The 21,997-nt window shown below is 38.3% G+C and overlaps 1 protein-coding gene across 2 annotated transcripts in view; it reads left to right on the forward strand.

Annotated features, from left to right (window-relative positions):
• GNAQ (G protein subunit alpha q) overlaps nucleotides 1-21,997 on the forward strand; it is a 409,874-nt gene that overhangs the window by 280,255 nt on the left and 107,622 nt on the right. The window lies entirely within an intron of this gene.

A 21,997-nucleotide genomic window follows, 5' to 3' on the forward strand; every position in this document is an offset into this window, starting at 1 on the left:
CACTGGCCCTGGATACAGGAGGACCTGAGTTCAAATCCGGCCTCAGACACTTGACACTAACTAGCTGTGTGACCCTGGGCAAGTCACTTAACCCCAATTGCCTCACAAAAAACAAAAAACAAAACATTATCATTTTTTAAAATCATCTCAGAGCATTGCCTGGGACCCAAAGTGGTTAAATAACAGATAGGACTTGAACCCAGATCTTTCCTGACTCTTAGGTCAGCTATATCCACTACACCACACTGCCTCTTCTGGACATATAGAGGCAAAATCATTTTGGTTTTCCCTGTTGCCCCCCATTATAATGCTGAGATGTTTTATTTCTTCCTTTTCAGTGTTTTCAAAAAGAGAAAAGTGGAAGGCATGTTGCCTTTACTAGCATACGGCTCAAGTCTGTGGTTTCTTGGATTCTTTCTTATGCAGCCGTGTTCCATGTGTTTCTGAAATGCTTTCACAGCAGATGCTGGAAGAGCTGGCTTGGATAATAGGAACCAGGCTGCAGGTCGTGTTTATTACAGATCATTCATTCCAAATACCAAGCAAATTTTCATATGAAAATGAGTTTCTTTGCATTTAAAAAAGCTGCTATTACTTTATTTTCCTTTTCATTTCTTTTTTTAAATGCAATTTTTGTATCTATATCTCCTTCCAATTTTACTTCACTTGGTGTTTCTTGTTCATATTTTTCTAAAAAAAAAAAACTGGAACAAAAAAAATCCAAATATTGTAGTCAGTATTTGGGAATTAATTTCATGTAAAGTCCTCTTGCAATCAGGGCCAACTTCTATGAAGTACCATGAACTATCCCTCAGGCTGACAACCATGTCCAACTGAATACAATGGAATTGAGCCAGAATATGGTCACTGCAACATCTGATTTCTTTTTAGTCAGTGAGACTATTGTGTGTCAACTCAAATCAGCCAATAAGATGGCTGGAAGCTTTATTGTTGTTGTTTGTCTTTGGTTCTCAAAGAGGCCCATGACATCAAGGTGATGTCATAACATGCACTGAATTGGATATAAGTGAGGGAGGACTGTGTAAGGTCCCCAACCTCACTCTCTCCTCCAGAGCCATCTGGTTCCAGTGGCAAGATATACATCAGGACAACTGGAGATGGCCCTGGATGTTTAAGGCAATTAGAGTTAAATGTCTTGCCCAGTATCACACAGCTAGTAAGTGTCTGAGGTGAGATTTGAACTTAGTTCCTCTTGATTCCAGGGCCAGTGCTCTATCCACTGTGCCACCTATAAAAGATCCACTGTGTCCCTTATAAAAATGGACTCACTTGATTTTACAAATACCAAATAATTTGATTAAACTACCATTCTGGTATTTTTGGTCTCAGGGAAGTCAGAGTTAAACCTCTATGAAGTCATACATTGGATCATAATTAGTCCCAAGGTATAGAAAGTACTTAACACAAAAGAAATGTATCCATAAGCAATTCTTTCATTTCTGACAAGCTATATGATTTCAGGATGATGCAAATGGCATTTTCAAAGAATCAATTTAACTTCCAAGGTCTGGTGGATCTTTAAAACCAGAGTATAAATTTCTATCTGCTCAGATCTTTCAGATTAAAACTTTTATGGCTCACTTGCCCTCAACATGTACTTGAAAATCATTATTCCTTATCTGTCAAAGCTGTCTATAGGGGCTTTTTGTGCCCATAGGGTTTAAAGAAAAATTTTAATATAGTGTAAATTCTTGGGATTGGGGAGGAATCAGTAAGCTTTCAGTTAGCTGTTTGAAAGCTGCATCCATATTTGTAGAAGTCTCAGTTAATCATGCTAATATAAAAAAAATTGTTTTAAGTCATGCTAATATGGAAAAAGGGTAAAATCCACAGATATTCCAGAAACTTCATTTGACTCAAAGTTTCAGCTTTGTTCACTGAAAAGCCTTTCCCTCTGGCTATTTGTAAGAAGAAAAGTAAACTGATTTGAATTTCTCCTTTCTTGCTTTGATTATTCACTTTCTGATGGTAATAAACGTATGAAGTGGTCCAAGAGTAAGTACAAGAAAATTGGCTAACTCATTAACTACATAAGTAGTGCCATATAAATTGGAGAGTAGTATTACCTTGTTTTGTTCTTGGAAAACACACACACACAACTTCTGAAATTCTGGAAAGTTTCTTAGAAACACTCATTTAATTCCTCAGTATTGACATGAAGACTAAGGGCTGTGAATTTCTTTAATTAATGAGTTAAAAACAGACAGCACTTGGTTTAAATTTTGCTGGGGTTTACCACCTGCTTTAAAATACTGAGGGATCATTTCTAATGAATTCACTGCTTACATCAACAGAAGTGCTGTGACATTAGCCAGGGGACGCTCATGCCGGCTACATTGTCAGATACCTTTATGGTTAGAGACCTCATAGTATAGTCATTTTTTTAAAACTCACTATGTAAAGAAACACTTTGTTGGTGCCTCTCTTAAGAAAACAAGTGATCTAGATTTTCTTTTGACTCAAGCACTTAGGATTGTGTATATGGAGGAGGAGGGTCTAGGAATCAGCAAGTTTCCTCCCATCCCTTACTTTCATCTAGGACCCTTGAAAGTTCCATGGGTTATGGATCAGCCATTCCAAAGTCCATGACAGCAAAGATTGTCTTGTGTAGTCCCATATGGGACTCTAGGATTGTATGTAGACTTCAAGTCGGGAGAACACAGTGTCTATATCAAATATAACAGCACATGGTAGCCATGTTGAAATTCTAGCACAACAGTGATTCCAGACATAGATAGTATAGCCTACCCCAACTCTGAACCAAATCAAACCATTTACTATTGAGAGTATTGTGGCTAAAATATTCTTCATCTGACTTGAACCTCATTTAAATTTTTTTAACTCTTTCAAAGTTTACCAGGATGCCCTTTAGCCAAAATCCTGAAACTCCATTATAAAAAACACTAACCCAAAGATCCATGGTATGGGATCACCGCATGAATAAGGTAATTTTATAATGAAGTTCTTATGTGATTTCAATCACTTGGTCTTTTATTAATCCCTTACTATGCACCAGGCATTGTGTTGTCCTAGAAATACAAAGAAATGCAAAAAACATTGTTCCTTCCCTCAAGGAGCTCCCATTCTAATCGAAGAGACAACATGCGAATAATTATGTACATAGAAGATATATAGCTTTAATAAGCTCCTAACTGCACTAAGACTTTTGGGACACCCTGTATGTATTGTCTGAATGTAAGGGGAGCATAGACAGAAGACACTATCAATTCAGAGGACTAGGAAATACCTCCTAAAAACAGTGGAATTTGAGCTGACTCTTGAAAGAAGCCAAGAAATAAAGAGCGGCAGCATTCCAGTCATATCAGACAATCAGTACAAAAATACAGAATCAGGAGATAAGAGTGGCATCTATGAGGAAGAGTATGGAGACTTTCTCAGTGGACCTCTAGGAAGCTATTATATGTGGATTTGGGAGTAAGGTACAGCAAGATTGGAAAGATAGGAAGGGCTCAACTTTGAAGGACTTTAAATGTCAAAAATAGGATTTCATATTTCATCCAGGAGCTGATGGGAAACTAATGGAGTTAGATGAGCATAGCAATCATACAATTAAACCTCAGCTTTAGGAAAACCACAGTGACATCTGAGTGGAGGATGGATTGGAGGAGGATGGAGAGACTTGAGGCAGGGAGATCAATTAGATGACCATTAAAAGAGTCCCACCAAAGATGGTAAGGTCTTGAACAAGGATAGTACCTGTGTGATAAAGGTATGGGTAAAAAAAGGTACAAGATTGACAACAGAATGGAAACTGTCATGAATAGGATCTAGGACAAGCTATTGTATAGAAAATCAAACAGCCTTATAAGTAGAGCTATCCAAAAGTAGAATGAAGCAGTGGATAGAGTTCCAGGCCTAAAGTCAGAAAGACTCCTCTTTGTGAATTCAAATGTGATCTAAGGCACTTACTAGCTGTGTGACCCTGGGCAAGTCACTTCACCCTGTTTGCCTCAGTTTTCCTATCTGTAAAATGAGCTAGAGAAGGAAATGGCAAACCACTCCAGTATCTTTTCCAAGAAAACCCCAAATGGAGTCACAAAGTATCAGAAACAACTGAAAAACAAGCAAACAACAAAAACAAAAGTAAAATGAGCTGCATTAAGGAGTAAGAGATTCCCTTTACTATAATTCTTCAAGCAGAGGCTGGATGAGAACTTCTTGGATTCACCAGTATAGTGAGGATTTATATTTGGGTATGAGTTGGACTGTGCTGATATAATCCTTCCAATTCTAGAATTCTCAGAGTCATTTGATCTCTGCAGCAACCCTGTGTGCTAAGAGTTGCTGCTATATTCCCATTGGACACATGAGGAAACCGAAGCTCTGGGATCTCTATGTTAAGTGTCGCCCAGTACCGCAAAGCTCCTGAGTGTCAGAGGTGGACATCAAACCTCTAAAAGAAGCAGCGCAGTACAATGGAAAAAGTGCTAGGTTGAGAGTCAATACTCTTCAATACCCTTCACTCTGGTACTTACTACAAATATGACCTTAAATTAGTGCCTTAACATTTCTAGGCCTGAATAATCCCTAATCTGGGACTAAATAAACCCTTAAATCCCTTCTAGATCTAAACATAGGGTACTTTCATCCTGAGATACATCTGTAGCTAGAAGTCTTGGAGCAAGGTTGGAATCTGCTGCTTTGGTTCTTAATGGTGGTGCCATGACCAAATTAGGAGCCATTTTTGCCATTGTCTGCTGCTTCCCTCTTCCTCCTCCTACTATGAAATGCTATTCATATGCATTCCTAAAGTGCTACATGGATACAGCTCTCCTTTGTTCCCTCAGCCACATGTTGTCCAAGGGTGATGATAGATGGCTAGGGAATATTTAGGGTGCATCTAATAACAATAGATGGGTTTTTTATTAATCCTGCTAGTGCCTTTTCTGGCAGATAACGGCATCGGTTTAGAACAAAGAACACTGAGCAGAACATCAGGAAGTCAGGGTTCTAGTCCAAGCTAAGCCACTAAATCCATTAATTTATTGTCTTGACTTAACCTCTCTGTCCCTCTCAGTCTCCCCTCGTGTAAAACTAGGATCTTGGTTGCTATATGAACTTTGACAAGTTACTTAAACTTTCAGAGCCCCCAGGCTACCCTCTAAGATGATAAGTTGCAGAGGAGGTACAGATCTTCATTGATAGTTTGTTTCCTCACTGAGAGTATCTTCCTCCCCTCCACCCCCCCAAAAAAAAAAAAAAAACCAACTGCCTCACCCAAAAAAACTCAAGACTGGATCACTGAAATAGACTGGTAATATCAAACTCAAATAGAAATAAATCCCATGGGTCACATTGACTTAGAAAACCATACATTAACATCAGCTATGTTGTCTGGTATTTTTATTTATTTTGTTAAATATTTTCCAATTACATTTTAGACTGCTTCAGCTGCTCTCAGGATTTTTACTTGCCCTTGTGGCTTGTGGGCCATGAGTTTGATGCATCTGAAGGAGATAATATCTGTGGTCCCTTCCACTTCTAATCTACTACATTTGAGAACTTACTCTCTTCTATCTGTAGTTGAATATAAACTTCATCGTAATAAAGACTATGAGAGTAGAAGTATAGAGAAATTTTCCCTTATGAGTCTAGTAGGAGAGCTAGATGGTGCATTGGATAAATTACTGAGCCAAAAGTCAGGAGGACTCATCTTCCTGAATTCAAATCCAGCCTCAGACACTTACTAGCTCTGTGACCCCCTAAGATACTTAACCCTGTTTGCCTCAGTTTCCTCATCTATAAAATGAGCTGAAGAAGGAAATGACAAACCACTCCAGTATTTTTGCCAAGAGAATCCCCAATGGGATCACCAAGAGTCAGATATGACTGAAACAACTGCACAAAAACAAGAGTAAATTAGTTGTGCTTACTTGAACATAAAGAAAGTAGCCAAGATGAATTATATCTGCATGTCATTATGTAAAGAAAACATCAATAATACATTGAACTGTTGTTTTTTATTCAAATTAGATTTTGACTGTTTTTATCCATTGTTTGACAATTTATACAAGTTGTTTTCTAGAAATTATTCTAGATTTGTGCTTCTTAGCCAGTCAAAAGTTTAGACTTAAACATTTGTCTTCCACAGAGAATTCAGATAAATACTAGATGTGGTATACTTTTTCATCCATTTTTCATCTAGATCAAACCATCTTTATTCTTAAATAGCCACATTGTACCAGTCACAGAAGAGCAAAGTAGTGAAAGGTATCAAGCAGTTTGATCTCACATTGTCAGAAAAGATTCGTCATAACTAACATTGATAGGAATAGAGACTGGACCTGTGATTTCATTGATGTAGGGAATTCCTTCTATCAGTGTAGTTTGGCACCTTCTCAGCAACATCTAGTTTTAGAGAAATTCCTGGAGCACTAAGTGATTTATCCAAGGTCACAAGGGCTCTATTTGTCAGAGCTGGGTCATCCCAGCTTCAAGACTGACTCTCTCTCCATCATACCATGTTGCCTCTCAACAACTCACCTTGACATATAGAATTTTAATGATTACAAAATGCTTCTCTTCACAACATGTATGAAGAAGGTGGTAGAAATATTTCAATACCCACTTTACAACTGAGAAAAGTGAGGTTGAGAGTGTGGCTATGGGGCAGCTAGGTGGCATAGTGGATAAAACACCGGCCCTGGATTCAGGAGTGCCTGAGTTCAAATCCGGCCTCAGACACTTGACACTTACTAGCTGTGTGACCCTGGGCAAGTCACTTAACCCCCATTTCCCTGCCAAAAAAAAAAAAAAAGAGTGTGGCTAGTTCAGAATCATACAGCAAGTGTAAGAGCCGAGTCTTAAATCAAAATTTCCTAAATTCAAGGCTAGTGCTTTATCCACTTCCATTTGGGGGAGTGTGGTACAGAGATAATGAGGAAACACTTGGATTTGCTTTCATTTGATTGATTTGCCATATGCTTACAACTTGGCAGTATATTTGTACCTCCACTCTTGCAGTATTATTGGAAGGACACGGCACACTGTGGCCAGCAAATTAATGGATGATTCTAATGCAGGGGACACAGTTGCCAGAGGTCTCCTAGGGAGAATATTCTTGGCTGTTGGTGTGTGTGTGTGTGTGTGTGTGTGTGTGTGTGTGTGTGTGACTGAACAGTCAGATCATCTTCTACTTCCAATCAGGACTTCCTTTTAAAGTAGTTTCATTATAAGCATAGCAAATTATTTAATGATGACCATCATTTCTTATCAGTATACCTATTTACTCTTTTCTTCCTGACTGACAATGGCAAATACATGTTGAAGCTATTTGCTCCTAATGCTTCTCTTTGAAATGCCTATTTGGAGTTGGTAGAGATTGAAAGTAAACCAAAATATAAGACATTGGAGGAGATCCATACTACTCCCAAATGTAAATTCTATTGTGTTATTTTTAGAAATGTCTCTAATTTTATTAAATCATAATATTTTATTTGATGTTTTTTAAAAAAGGGGGTCAATGAGCTTTCTATTTTTTCCCATGGTCTTCCCTTTTTTCTGGAATGCCCACCCCTTGAATCTCTTTCTATTGCAATCCTGTCCATCCTTCAAATTTATTAGTGGCATAATGAAAAGATCCCTAGGGGGCAGCTAGGTGGCGCAGTGGATAAAGCACCAGCCCTGGATTCAGGAGTGCCTGAATTCAAATCCGGCCTCAGACACTTGACACTTACTAGCTGTGTGACCCTGGGCAAGTCACTTAACCCCCATTGCCCCACAAAAAAAAAAAAAAAAAGATCCCTAAAGGGGGGAGGTCAAAATACTTGGGTTTGAGTCTGGGCAGAACATAAAGCTTCTCTGGCCCTTAGCTTTCTTACCTATAAAATTAGAAGGTTGGATTTGATGATCTCTGAGGTTCCTTCCTGCTCTAAAATTTTATCAAATGCAGTCTTCATTATGAAGCCTTCTCTGGTCTACCCTTTGCATGTAATCTCTCCCTATTTTGAAATTTCATAGGCCTTTTTGGTACCTCTCCTATGGCACTTATCATTTTCCTTGCATTATTATTTACTTGACTTATTCCCCTTAAAGGAGCACTGGTGGTGTAGTAAGTAATTTCAGACTTGTCCAGTGTCCTCCGTTTAAATCCCAATTTTCACACTAACTTAAAGTAAGATCTTAGATAAGCCACAAAATTTCTTCCAGGTTCATTTTCCCCAACTACAAAATGAGGATATTATAGCACACATTATTGCTTTGAGGAAAGAATTTTGTAAAACTTAATATTCTATAGAAATGTGTGGTATTGTTAAATTACAAGCATGTCAAATCCAAAGGCTTGACAAAAAAAAAAAAAAAACATGCAACAGTGAAAATGGGGCGAGGTTCAGAGTCAGAATACCTGAGTTCAAATAGTAGTTCTGTCACCTTTCTGAGTCCCAGGTTCTTCCTATGTAAAGCGAGGGAGTTGGACTAGAAGATCCTGATTTAGACTTTCAGTTCTAAATCTCTGATCTTGTCAGTCAATATGCATTTAATAAGCACCTACCAGATGCCAGACACCTACTATGTGGGGATACAAAGAAAAGCCCTCCCCAAAAATCCTGCTCTCCAGGAACACACAAATTAATAGGGAAGACAACATGCAAACCACTACATACAAACAAGGTATAAACAGGATAAATTGAAGATAATCAAAAGATCAAAGCCACTATAATTTAGGGGGAATCACAAAAGTCTTTTTGGTAGAAGGTGGGATTATAACTGGGATTTTATGGAAAACAGGTAATCCAGGAGGTGGAAATGAGGAGGGAGAGAATTCCAGGCATGGGAGACAGCCAGAGCAAACACTTGAGTTAGGAGATGAAGTATATTGTATGAGAGAAAGCAATAATGAACTCTGTTTCAGACATGTTAAGCTTGAGATGTCTGTGGGACATCCTGTCTGACACTTCCAATAGGCAAATGGAGATACAAACCTGAAGATCAGCAGAGGTTAGAACTGGGTAGGAGATCTGAGAATCATTAGCATAGTGATGATAATTGAATCCATGGGAGCTAATCAGATGTAGTATAGAGGAAGAGGTATAAAGGTAATAAGCATTTATATGGAACCTACTATGTGTCATACACCATGCTAAGCAGTTTTTTGTGAGATATTTTGTTTGTTTTTACAAATATTATCTTTTTTTTTAATTTATTATGTACTTTTTTAAAAAAATGTTTTGGTGAGGCAATTGGGGTTAAGTGACTTGCCTAGGGTCACACAGCAAGTAAGTGTTAAGTGTCTGAGGCCAGATTTGAACTCAGGTCCTCCTGACTCCAGGGCCGGTGCTCTATCCACTGTGCCACCTAACTGCCCCTAAAAATATTATCTTAAAAAAAAGAACAAATATTGTCTTACTTGAGCCTTCAAAAAAACCTGCAAGGTAGGCACCATTATTATCTCCTCATTTTACAGTTTGGGAAACTTAGGCAAACAGGGTTTCAGTAACTCACCCAGGATCACACAGCTAATCTGTCTATAGTCAAATTTGAACTCGGGTCTTCCATACTCTAGGCCCAGGGCTCTATCCACTGCCTTTTGGTAGGAAGGAGAAGAGAAGAGGTATCAGAACTAAATCCTGTGGTACACTCACAATTAGTGGGCATGATCTGAATAAAAATCCAGGAAGGGAAACTGAGGAGTGGTCAGGCAGGTAGAATAAAGACATCAGGGGAACCCTGGCAAAGTAGTATCACAAAAAACCTAGAGAGAAGACAGTATCAGGGAAAAGAAGGTGCTCAGGAGTATCAGAGCCTACAGAGAGGTCAAGAATGCAGATATTTAGAAGTCCTTTAGATATGTCAATTAAGAGATCATTGGGGAAAGGGGGAGGCAGCTAGGTAGCACAGTAGATAAAGCACCAGCCCTGGATTCAGGAGGACCTCAGTTCAAATCTGGCCTCAGACACTTGGCACTTACTAGCTATGTGACCCTGGGCAAGTCATTTAACTCTCATTGCCCCGCCCCCACCCCTAAAAAAATTAAGAGATCATTGGTAATTTTGGACAAAACAGTTCCAGTTGAATGATGAGGTCAGGGGTCAGACTATAAAGTTCTGAACAGAGTGAGAGGAAAGGAAGTGGAGGCAACTATTGTAGACAGGCTTCTCGAGGAGTTTAACCACAAAATGGAGGAGGGATACAGGATGGTAGCTAGTGGAGATGGGTGGATCAAAGGAGAGATTTTTTGGTTTGGTTTAGTTTGACTTAAAAAAAAAAAAAAACAATGGAGGAAACATGGCCATATTTATTGACAGCAGGGAAGCAGCCAGTAAATAGAGAAAGATAAGTGAGAGTAAGGATGATAGAGGGAGAACTTTGCCAGAGAAAATGGGATAAAGTGGGATCCCTTGTACATGAAGAGAGGCTAGCCTTGGTAAGGAGTAGGGTTACCTCTTCATGTGAGATGGATGTGGAGAAGGAGATATTAGCAGAAGACATGAGTGATGTGAGGTGAGAAGGAAGGGAGAAGAGAGACTTCTTGGGAAATGCCCTCAGGTTTTTTTTTTCAGTGAAATATGAGTCAAGATTCTCCACTGAGAGAGTGAGAAGCGAGCCATGGGAGGTTTGAGGGAGGATTAAAAGGTTTGGAACCCCATGACTGTCTTACTCATGTTTGTTTGCCTGAATAAGCCTTCTTCAGGGCCTGTAATGATGGGTCATATACATATATATATGTGTGTGTGTATGTATGTATGTATATATATATATATATGTATGTATATATGTATATATATATATTTGTTGAATTGAATAAATAATTCCTGACTAGGGTCCCCCAGCCCCCAAAACATACTTTTAAAATGACCAATGAAATCGTCATATGATGCAGTATCTATGAGAAGTCAACTGGGTAGTAAATAGAGCTCCAGGCCTAGAGTCAGGAAAACCTAAGTTCATATGTAACCCTGGGCAAGTCACTTAACAGTGTTTGCCTCAGTTTCTTCATTTGTAAAATGGCAAACCACTCTAGTATCTTTATCAAGAAAGCCTTAAGTGGGGTCACAAGGAGTTGGACACAACTGAAATGACTGAACAACAGCAACAGGGTCTATGAATGTGCTGAGCAGCCACAAAGTTCATAACACAAGGCACAGAGCAAGATTCAGAGAACTCTGATTTGAATTAGTCTCAGCCTTTCTAGATTCCAATCCCTGTGGCCAAATTGTAACCCTAAGTGCTAACATTTGCTTGTGTGAGTATTGTCACTTTTATGTACCGTTGTTGTTAGTAATAGGTCTCAATCAGTGTCTCTTCTCTACCAAATTTTATTAAATTCCTTAAAATTGATAGAAGACAAGCTCCTTTGGAAAATGTTCATTTTTTTTTTTTAATTTGACCTAAGTTGACCACACTTCTGTCGTAAAGCCCTTGGTCTCTGTGACACAACATTTCTTTGGTTCTCTGCTCTCTTCCTCTTTGCTGTGTGTTTCTCTTGTTAGTTTCATTTCCCCTTTTCTGCTCCCTAACCATAGCTGAACAGTCTTAAACTGTCCTCTCTTTGTAATTCACTCCCACAGGGACCAATCTGTTCTGATCACTTCAACTGTTCAACCATCAATTCCAAGTCCTAACTTCTCACCGGTGCAGCATGTTAGACTTAATAAAATGATGTTTTATTTTATGGCCCTCAAGGGCTTACATTCTATTGGGAGAAAATAAAGCATGTAAACAAATATGTAAAAATGAGGTAAAAGTAGTTGAATGAAAAGTAGTTGACATTAACAACTGAAGATAAAATTTTAAAAGGCCTCCCATAGGAGGTGATACTTGAGGTGAACTTCAAAGAGTATTAGGGATTCTTTGTTGTTGTTTCTATTTAGTCATTTTAGTCATGCCTTACCCAGTATAACCCCATTGTGGGGTCTTCTTGCCAGAGATCCTGGAGTGGTTGGCTATTTTCCTCTCCTCAGATACTTACTAGCTGTATGAGCCTGGACAAGTCACTTAACCCTATTTCTCCCAGTTTCCCCCTCTGTAAAATGATCTAGAAAAGGAAATTTTATAGATGAGGAAACTTGAGGTAGACAAGGTTAAGTGATTTTTCCAGGATCACACAGCTATTAAGTGCCTGAGGCCAGATTTGAACTCAAGAACATGAGTCTTCCTGACTCCAGACCCCACATTTTAGCCACTGAACCACCTAACTGTCCCTATTAGGGATTCTAAGAGACAGAAATGAGGAGTAAATTTATTCCAGGCCTGGGTGAGAGGCTGGGATGGGGGGGGTGGGGGGCTGAGGTAGGGGAATAGACAGCCTATACACTTTTTCTTTTGAAATTCCTCTTTTTTTTTGGTGGAGCAATGAGAGTCAAGTGACTTGCCCAGGGTCACACAGCTAGTAAGTGTCAAGTGTCTGAGGCCATATTTGAACTCAGGTCCTCCTAAATCCAGGGCTGGTGCTTTATCCACTGCAGTACCACCTTGCTGCCCCCCTTTGAAATTCTTAAGATCAAGTTAAAGGGGCAACTAGGTGGCGCAGTGGATGGAGCACTGGCCCTGGAGTCAGGAGTACCTGGGTTCAAATCCAGCCTCAGACACTTAACACTTACTAGCTGTGTGACCCAGGGCAAGTCACTTAACCCCAATTGCCTCACTTTAAAAAAAAAAAAAGATCAAGTTAAATACAAACTTTCTGGATAGGTACATTTTTGAGGAGTCAAGGGGCTCACAGGAAGGACTTCAGTCAGTCTTGTGGTCTTGCTAAGTCGTAGTTAGTTGATTTTTGTTCAACACATGGCTCCTAATTTATGATATTCCTAAGGTACAGATGTGACCGTATCACTCCTTGTTCATAAACCTCCAGTGTCTCCCTATTGCCTCCTCCATTTAGCATTTAAAGGGTTTCATGATCCTGCTTCAGCCTGCCTCTCTAGCCTTTGAACACCTGACTACAGTGGCCCAGCTACTGTTAGAGTTCTCATACATGAAGCTTCATTTCCTCTCTCCATGCCTTTGTATGGGCTTCTCCCATTCCTAGCTTGCTTTCCCTCTTCACCTCAGCAGCTTAGGATCCCAGCTTCAGGTGCTGCCTTCTATATATGACCTTTCCTGATCCCTCAGGATGAATGCCTACCCTGTTCCCAATTACCATGTATTTATTTTGTGTTTATGTGTGTCAGTTATGTAAGATGCAAGTTCCTTGATCTCTGGGATTATTGCCCATTTGTCTTTGTACCACCTATGCCTAATACAGTGCCTGGCTCATAATAAAAGCATATTGGTTAATTGAGTGATCAAATTTATCTTACAACAACCCTGCTTTTCTATATTTTAAAATATCCCATTTTATATTTTAGGAAACCGAGGCAAACAGAGATAAGGGACTTACTTGCCTGAGGTCTAAGCCATTTTTTAATTCAGGTCTTCCTGACTTCAGACTCAACAGTATTCACTATATCCCCTAGCTACATAAGCAAAAGAATTATAGTCTACTATTACATCCTCTTTTCTTTTTGTTTTTAACTCCTACTTTTTGTATTTAAAACTAGACTTTTTTTAAATGAACAAGAAATATGTATGGCCAAAATTAAAATCCTGCAATCACTGGGATACTTAGAATTGATGGAGAGAATAGAAAAATTGTTTCACCTCCACAAAATGGATTTTCTACTTAAATTAGATGACAGGCTATGTGTTGATTTACTTTTTTGACTAGATAAAAGTGCTATGTTGCCTCTCAGCAACAGGGATCACATCAAACAGGTGTGAAAGATTTGAAAACAGGCAACAGGCTTAGATGTGTAGGGTATGGGGGAGTGGGGGTTAGGCAGGGAACCAATCTCTTTATATCTTTTCCTTTTCTAGTGGCTGCTTTATTCTCCCCTTTGACTTGCCTGCAAAATATGTTAATGGATTTTAAAAAACAGTTATCTCCCCTTATTTCCAATTGGCCCCTTTTGGTCCCTCAGCCTCAGCTATGTAAAGATAGTTTCTCAGAAATCACCATTTCTGCCCTCTCCTTGGCTTACCTGCTTTTGATAATGACTCCCAAAGCTTTGTAGAGTGATCTAGGCTTTTTAATTCCCTTAAGGATATGCCTATCACAATGAGGCCTCTTAATTTTTTTTTAATGAAACAAACCTAGTTTCTGTAACCTTCTTTTCAATAATTAAGGTGTGAGAAGCTTGACAGAACCCTTAACTGTCCCATATCTTCATCTTTATACCATTCTAGTAATGTGAATACAAAGGCAGATACTTCTTTTTTTTTTTTTTAATGGAGGTAACATCACTCGAGGAGGCCTCGGTGCTAGAGAATGCCTCCATTTGCTGGGTTATGTTATTTCTGTGGTCTAAGAATCTGTTACATTTATCTTTTTTATGATGGGTAGGCTCCACACCAAATGTTGTCAAAGATTTCTTTTTCCTCTTGCCACCCTCACATGCTTTTTCCCTTTTTGGTTTCATGACTGAGGGTCATGTGCCTAATTTTTTAAATTGGATTTCTTAAAATCTCAGCTCTCATACAATGTATTTCACTTACCAACTATAGTCTTATATTTCCCAGTTCCTTCCCTCTTTTAAAAAGTGCTTTCAAGAAGTCTGTGCTTCTTCTTCCTTATGTTTTTATTTCCCTATCAGTTTTAAGTTGGATATGGCTTCTGTGGCTTAAACTGTAAGGGACTGCAGTATCAGGACAAATGGACTTTGAGATGGTCTTTGTTTCCAAAGCATTCAAAATATTAGTAGATCTCCAGTAAAGCCCTGTTATTGCTTCTCTGTTGTTGTTCAGTCTTTTCTGTCATGTCTGACTCCTCTTGACCCCGTTTGGGGTTTTCTTGGCAAAGATACTGGAATTGTTTGCCATTTTCTTCTCTAGCTCATTTTATAGCTGCGGAAACTGAGGTAAACAGGATTAAGTGACTTGGCCAGGTTCTCACACACAACTAGTGAAGTGTCTGAGGCCAGATTTGAACTCATAAAGATGAGTCTTCCTGACTCCTGGCCCAGAACTCTATTCACTACACCACCTAGCTGCCCCTATTGATTCTCTACAAATAACCATTGTTTCTCCAAAGCATTTTCCTTAGTGGGGGAGGGGAATTTGAAAATCTATGGAATGATTATATTGGGGCTCTTGAGTTCATTCCTTTTCAGAGAGAAAAAACTATGATGCTTATTTTCTCCTTTTAAAGAGTGTTCAGAAATTAATTTGCTTGGTGACTGGAGGCTCCCCTCCCCCTCATCATTTTCTGCTGTCACAGAGGCAACCCTGTGCCCTGAAAAATTCAACATGACCATGTGAGCTTGTTCCAAAGGAAATCAGGAAGCCACCAATATGAATCTTGATAACAGTACCTCATTTTTTCTGTTTACCTTTCCACTTATTAGATGTCATTGTGGATGAAATGTTAGTTCTAGAGTCACCAAAGCCCAAGATTCAGAACCCATCTTTGGCACTAGCTATGTAACTTACTTTGCGGCAGCTAGGTGGCACAGTGCTTAAAGTGGTTCTTCACGAGTTCCCATCTGACCTTAGACACTTACTGTGTGACCCTGGGCAGATCACTTAACTCTGTTTGCCTCAGTTTCCTCATCTGTAAAATGAGATCAAGAAGAAAATGGCAAACCACTCCAGTATCTTTGCCAAGAGAATGCCAAATGGTGTCACAAAGAGTCGGACACAACTGAAAAACAACTGAACAATAACAAAGTATATAACTTTGAGTGAATCACTTTAAAATGGTAATAATGATGCCTCTAGTACTTACCTCACTGGTTTATGAGGCCAAATGTGAGTGTTATAATAATAACAATTATTATTATAAGTTTTCATTTGGAATCTGAATCTCACAAGCTTCTGCAGTTTTATAGTTGTTCAATTGATAAACTTTACAATACTGTAGATTACAATCAATCAATAAATATTTATTAAGCATCTACTTTGTAGAGACAGCTAGGTGGCACAGCAGATATAGCTCTGAGCCTGAATTCAGAAAGACCTGACTTCAAATCCAGCATCAGTCACTTATTAGCTGTCTGATCTGGGTAAGTCACTTAATTTCTGTTTGCCTCAGTTTCCTCATATGTGAAATGGAGTTAATGATGCCTCCCAGGGATCAAACATAATAGTAATTGTAAAGCACTTAGCACAGTACCTGGCACACAGTGAGTTCTATGTAAATGTTAGTAGTTTTCATCATCATCGTTGTATGCCAAGCATTGAGCTAAATAAACACAGTCTATTCATACCATCTCATCTTGGCTGACTGTTTCCCATGTCTTCCCATAAATCCTTCACTTTGGGGGCACTTAATATGCTAGTGAGTCTTCCTCCACACCTATTGACATTATAAAGTTATTAATGGACCACATGGGTTGTCTATCATTTATAATTGATACATGACAAACCTGCCTCCTTTTTCCAGCCATCCATCTTACTGACACTACCCTCTTTTTATATAATATTTACACAATTCTTCATTGATAGTATATTGCTACTTATTCTCACAATCCAGGCAAAACAACAGCATGAAAGGCCATTGAATAAAGACAGATAGATGATAGCCCTATGTTGTTTTGTTTTGTTTTTCTAAACACTGAAATTTTTAAAACTGAAAAAAGGAGACCTACAAATACTTGTTCTAACATGCCATGTTGGAATCACAGAACCTTAGAGGTCATCCCATCCCACCCTTTGAACAATGAACAACTGTAATGTTTTCCCCAACTTTTTTTTTAATAAAGAATTGTAATTTTTTTTTTTAGCAGCATTGGGTGACATCCTATGCTGAAGGGATTTTTTTGGTAAGTTTCAAGGCTTCCACGTTCTGAAATTGATCATGAGGCTGCCAGTTTTCTTAGTAATAAGTTTCACATATGCTATGTTAGCCATCGCTTCCTGACGTCAGGAGAGAGTTTCTGCCAGCCATTTGTTACACATACATCGCCTTGGTAATGTACCGTGTGCCTGTCACCATAGCAACCCCCTGAGAATGACCTCAGCAGCCACTGGGAATCATTTTTACAAAACAAATTATAGCTATAATTAACTTTGTGAATTTACTCTGTGATATAAATTTGTTCAAACCTGGGTGGTTTTTTTAAAAAGGTTAAATGAATGGAATAATCTATGCCATCTCCTTTCTCTCCCCCACAGCAGCCTCTCTTTATTTCGTTCAGTGCTTACAACACAATGAATGAGTACAATAAGATTAAGAGATTGTAACTCTTATATCTTTCATCAGAATATGACAAACGAAACATACACTCCCTCTTTCCTGTATCTCCAGTGGAGTATGATGTGCTGTGAACATGAACTATATACATGTTATCTCACTCCTGGAGAGATGGGCAATAGAGTTCATGCTACACACAGGAGTTCTCTGTCTCTCTCAAAAGACCTACAAACAAAGAGTGAAGAAAACACTCTGTAGGGTGGTTCTTTCTTATGAATGTCTGTTAACTCTAATCCTACTGGGATGGTCAGTCAGTCAACTAGATTTATTAAGCATTTGCTATATGTCAGGCACATAGATGGTACAGTGGACAGAGTGCTGTGCCTGGAGTTCAAATCCAGCCTCAGACACTTGATAGCTGTGTGACCCTGGGCAAGTCACTTAACCCTGTTTGCCTATTTCCTCATTTGTAAAATGAGCTCAAGAAAGAAAAGATAAACCACTCCAGTATCTTTGCCAATAATAGCCCAAATGGAGTTGCAAAGAGCCACAAAAAACACAACTGAAATAACTCAACAATAATAACAAAGGGGCTAGGCACTGTGCTAAACAGTAGGAATACATTGTGAAATAGGGGAACTTCAACTTGTATTAAGCTTGGAAAAGAATCAGTTCTTGATTAACTGTAGATATATTATTCAATTTGTGAATCACGAAAAAGAACATTTTAATCCTAAATAGACTTTTTCATATCCTTGAATGAATTTTTTTAAATGTATTAAAAACTTACCATGTAATAGGTACTATGGAAGATGAGACTGTTCTTGTACCTCAGTAGCTAATATTTTGATGATAGAAAACAATATATATGGTGGAGGGGTGGCCAGAGAAGGGAGTTTTGGTCTGGAGAATCACAGGAATTATGAGAGTAGGTAGATTGTCATTCCCTTTACAATGTCAATAGTAGTAGTGATTTGATTACTGTTTCCAGGGAAAGAGATAGAAAAGGAAGAGGGAGTTCAGTACACATGTACTGAGACAGCGAGGCAGTGAGACAGGTTGGTGAAATGCATGAGTGGGCCCTAGATTCTTGGTGGATAATTGAACAGAATATGAAGTATGATCTGGGGCTGGCTAGATAGAGTGGGTTAGGTGAATTTGAATTAACTCACTCACTAATCAGGACAGCTCAACCCCAAAGTAGATTTCTAAACCCTTCTGGTATACTTCTGGGTTTGTGTTTCACAACCACAAAGAAATCTTGGGATGAGGTAATGTGAATGGAAATCTTTGGAGTCTAACTTTTTGTAGAAGACTATTAATGTAACTAGAGTTTAGAGATGTTCTCTTTTGCCATTTTGGACTGGAATCTAATTTTAAATGGTAAGTTGTTTTGCTTCTCCATGCACATACATTTGTACTATGTATGAAAACACATAGGGTGACCACCATACAGTCGAGGAAAACAAAATATTTGGGTCAGGGAATCTAGTGACTTAACAAAAGCTTATAAAATATACCACTAAAACATCAGACCAAAATAAAATATATATTATTTGATCATTTGCTGTTTGTTGATTCATTTGGGTTTAACTTTATTAAAGAATAAGCATCTAGGGTATTATTTTGCCAAATATTTGCATGTTTAATTCCTAGATTATTATTAAGTTTCTAGAGCAGCACAATGATTTGGTATAGAAGTGAGTAGTGGTCCTGGAATCTGAACAATCTTTGTCCCACTTCTCACACTTAGCCATGTGAATCTGGGTGAGCCATTTGACTCTACATGATTCCCTATAACTAAACAACTAAGTGATAGATCGATATTTGTCTTGGTGAAATAGTTCTTATACCAGAAGTTCCCTCCACTGACAAAATTGCAAATCCTTCAAGCTTTAAGTCATAGATCCTTTGAAGGACATTAAAGCTATAAGCACATACTTGTTTAGGGCACTCCCAAAATACCATAGTATTATTAAAAGACTTGGGGAGTTGAACCATTATCAAATTTGTATGTTGTTCAGTATTTCATAGGTCAGACTGCTATCTCTCCCACCCTACAGAGATGCAAGGGGGGGGGGATTAGTTTTCTTGTAAATTGGTCCTCTACATTTTGAAACATCTCAGACAGACTACCAATGCCTTACATCATGGCTTCAGAGTTATAGCTAGGCATTACTGTTTATTTTAAGGCTGGAACTAAATTCAGGTACTATTCATATATTGAATCCACCTTAGATAGGTTTGTTTCTTAGGAATGCAGCTTCTCTTACTGAAGCGAGAATGAAATTGACCAAGATTGCTAGGCTTCAGTGTGACAAAATGATCACCCCATTTAATCTGCTTTTCCTCTGTAAGTCTCATACATAACAACATAGGTGGTTGTTAGAAGGGGAGTACCAAAGGGTAATCTGTAGATTCCTAAATTAATTCAGTCTTTGTGAAAGTGAATCAGTGCATGAACTTGTGCAGAGGGAAGTGTAAGAACAATTTGCATAATAGCTAACAGAATGTCAGGAAAAATAACATTAAAATATATCAGGACCCTCATTAATGCAGTGACCAATTTTGATTTCAAAGGATTAATGGCAAAACTTGCTTTCCTTCTTTAAGCAGCAAAATAGTAGATTCTACCTGCAGAATAAGCTATACGTTGTCAGACACAGTCAGTGTATTGATTTGTTCTATTTAACTGTACTGTTACAGGGAAGGATTTTATTGAAAACTGAGTGAGGAAGAGGGGTGGAAAGAGTCTTGGGGAGGTGACAATGATGTTTTTAAAAAGAACATCGATAAAACATTTGTTTTTAAAAAGAAAGAAATTTAATGCCTAGCTTTCTGTTCACCTCAAAAAGAATTCTTGCTTTTCAAAATACTCAACATCCCAGATGTAACAGTAGCTCCCAGTGTAATGAGTTAAGTGGATAACTATGGGTTATCCAATCAAGCAAATAGATTCCAGTGCAAGCTTCTCAGCATAATTTCAAAGTTATTTAATTTCTGAGAGTAATTTTGAGGTTATTTTGCTCCTTGTATAACATGTAGCTGAATATCTGGAGCTCTGGGTTCAAAAATGGATTTTCATTTTGTGCTTTTCAAAGTAAAATTAACACATGGTAAACTGGAATTCAGGTTTTCTAAAACCATTCATTGCTTTGCCTTTATATTTTGGTGTCCAATTTCTTTAGTGTGGCATGTGAGAAATAGGAATCATAGGAATCAGAAGATAAGCTCCTTCAGGGCAGGAACTATCTTTTGCCTCTTTTTGTATCCCCATTGCTTAGCACAATGCCTAGCACATAGCAGGTGCTTAATAAATGTTTATTGATTGATTTTTTTTTTTAGCTCCAAGGGATCCTATCTCATCCACTTCAGATTATCCTCAAAACCAAATACTGAGTCCCATTTATAACTGTCAATACATAAAGATAGGTGGTGTCCAGTATTCCAAACCCAGATAACCACCTCTACCCTTACATTTCTTTCCCCCTATCTTCTGCACTTCCTCCTCCCCCGTAACTTCCTACCTCCCCATATGGAATTTCCATTTGCTTTCATATTTAAAGATATGAGGCTGTTTCCTATAAGTCAGAGGAGCATAAACTACTATCTTAGGAAACATTCATTCATTTAAGGTTAGATCAAAAAAGATAATAATTAGTTGTCTGGAAGAAGTAATTCATTGAATGGTACTTTAGAAGAATTAGGATTAGAGATTGGACCTGTGGTTTCATCAGTATAAGGAAACATAGATCTATCCTCATAAGGATCCTCTCTCTACCAATGTAGGTCAACTTCTCTATAAATTATAGTTGTAGAGAATGCTGTCTCTGAATGATGTTTTTCAAAAAGAGAAGCATTTTTCCCTTTTATTGTTAGAAAACCACCTGTGTCGTAGTGGCAAAAAAAAAAACAAAAAACCTGTCCTTGGAGCAAGGAAGAACCCAGTTCAACCCCTGGCACATACTATCTGTGTGATCCTAGGTGAGTCATTTAACCCCTTACTGTCCTAGGCAATTCTCTGAGCTTATAAGAGAAGTCTGAGTTAGTAGAGGGGGATTCCATATCTTGGGTTTATGTGAATGAAATCCCAGGTCCAGCTTTATCCCTTCATTACCAGAAACTTCTTTAGTCCTTTGAGGGACTGTTGATGAGAAAATAAGTGGAATGCTGTAACAGAAAACTTTAGTCTTCTAAGCCTAGTTTAAAAAAAAAACACCTTATGGGCAGCTAGGTGGTGCAGTAGATACAGCACTGGCCCTGGAGTCAGGAGTACCTGAGTTCAAATCCAGCCTCAGACACTTAACACTTATTAGCTGTGTGACCCTGGGCAAATCACTTAACCACAATTGCCTCACTAAAAAAACAAAAACAAAAACAAAAAAACACCTTATTTAGAGTTTATATGGTACCAAAAGGACATGGTTCTAGTTCTAAGAATGTCAATATTACTGTCACTTAAATTGAACAAGTTGCCTAATTACTCTGGGCTTTTGGTTCTCATCTATAAATTGAGAGGATTGTATTCAGGGATTGCTAAGGCCCCATCAAACTCTAAAACCAAAGACCTTACGATGAGGATGATGTCTAAAGTCTCTTCTAACCTTAGAATTCTGTGATTGGATTGGTTCTTAATGTTTCATGGTATAATAGTGGAAAACAGAAAATTAGTTATGGATTTAGCTCACTCCACCCACCCATTCTTAAATGAGGATTTCATGTATATGGTGGGGGGAGGGAGGAAGCAATGTGATATATATGAAAACTATGCTAAAACTATGTTTCTGTAAAGAGGATAAAAATTCTTTATATGACAGCTCAACTACCATAGTATTTTCACTGATATTA

Source organism: Dromiciops gliroides, chromosome 1, assembly GCF_019393635.1.
Source record: "Dromiciops gliroides isolate mDroGli1 chromosome 1, mDroGli1.pri, whole genome shotgun sequence".
In the NCBI taxonomy this organism is placed as follows: domain Eukaryota; kingdom Metazoa; phylum Chordata; class Mammalia; order Microbiotheria; family Microbiotheriidae; genus Dromiciops; species Dromiciops gliroides.